A 1,100-nucleotide genomic window follows, 5' to 3' on the forward strand; every position below is an offset into this window, starting at 1 on the left:
CGCGGGGCTCAAACCCATGAAAGTGAGATCTGACCTGAGCCGAAGTCGGAGGCTTAACCGACTGAGCCACCCAGGTGCCCCTGGAAATTCTTTCTAAAAGAGTGTCCTCCAGGAGTGGCTGGGTGAGGAGAGGGGAAAGTAAGGCAGGGCAGAGCAGAGGAAGGCTGGACCACAGGATGTGTATTCAGCACCCTCCCAAGCCCACTTTCACGCTGGGGCAGACAAGTCTTGGGTCGCCCCGGGGCTGTGGGGAGGGGGGAGGTCTGGCCAGCCTCAGTGTCTGTGACCCGGGGATGGGTGTGGACAGGGTGAGGTGGTGACCACGCAGCTCCCTGAAGGGCAGGGTGACCTCCGAGTCACTGCCCATGTCGCCTCACCAACAGGAGCAAAGACTTTGCCCAGAGCAGGCAGCAAAGCCAATTTCAGGTGAAAGATGAGTTCAATGAGCAGAAATGAGCTTGGAGCTGAGAAATTTCTGCATGACGAAAATCCTCAGAGCAGGGCAGACCCAGCGCAGCAGGTAAGGGACTTAGGAAGGACTCAGGGGTATGGGAGGGGAGGGGGAGCTGTCAGAAAAAAAATTCAGGGCATGCAGGGGACTGATGGGGGAGGGGCTTTTCCTGTCCCTCACTTTCTCCCTCCCCCGCTGCAGTTTTCTTCATGACACGTCTTCTGTCACCCTCTGATACCTCCTCCACCAGACTGGCCTCCGGCCTCACCTGAGGGCAAGGCGCTTTGCTTATCTGGAAAGGTCCTCTGGAAGATGTCAGCTGGGATTGGGCCAGGCTCAGGGTGTAAGCATCCCTGGGCTGGTAAACCCAGTTGGGATTTGCAGTGTTTGCCAATTTCCGAGATGTAAATTCCCCCACCTGGGTCAATTTCAAGCTGCAAAGGCGATAATTCCTGAAGGGGTGAGGCCGGCGCTGGAGGCTGGAAGTTTGTGGCCCCTCAGAATTCAGTGGGTGAACTCCTACCCCGCAAAGGGGCAGTACTAAGAGGTGGGGCCTGTGGGGGTGCTGAGGTCACGAAGGCCTTGCGAGTGAGGTCAGTATTCTCAAGGGGCCCCTGAGGGCTCCCGTGCCCCTTCCGCCCATGAGGAC

At 58.0% G+C, this 1,100-nt stretch overlaps 1 long non-coding RNA gene across 1 annotated transcript; it reads left to right on the forward strand.

Moving 5' to 3' along the window:
* Positions 1-357: 357 nt before the first annotated feature.
* LOC115274141 lies at positions 358-884 on the forward strand. The gene is made up of 2 exons (XR_003901108.1): positions 358-520; positions 653-884. It is a non-coding gene; the product is annotated as an uncharacterized LOC115274141 (long non-coding RNA).
* Positions 885-1,100: the final 216 nt, after the last annotated feature.

The sequence above is a fragment of the Suricata suricatta genome, chromosome 12 (assembly GCF_006229205.1).
Source record: "Suricata suricatta isolate VVHF042 chromosome 12, meerkat_22Aug2017_6uvM2_HiC, whole genome shotgun sequence".
NCBI classification, from domain to species: Eukaryota; Metazoa; Chordata; class Mammalia; order Carnivora; family Herpestidae; genus Suricata; species Suricata suricatta.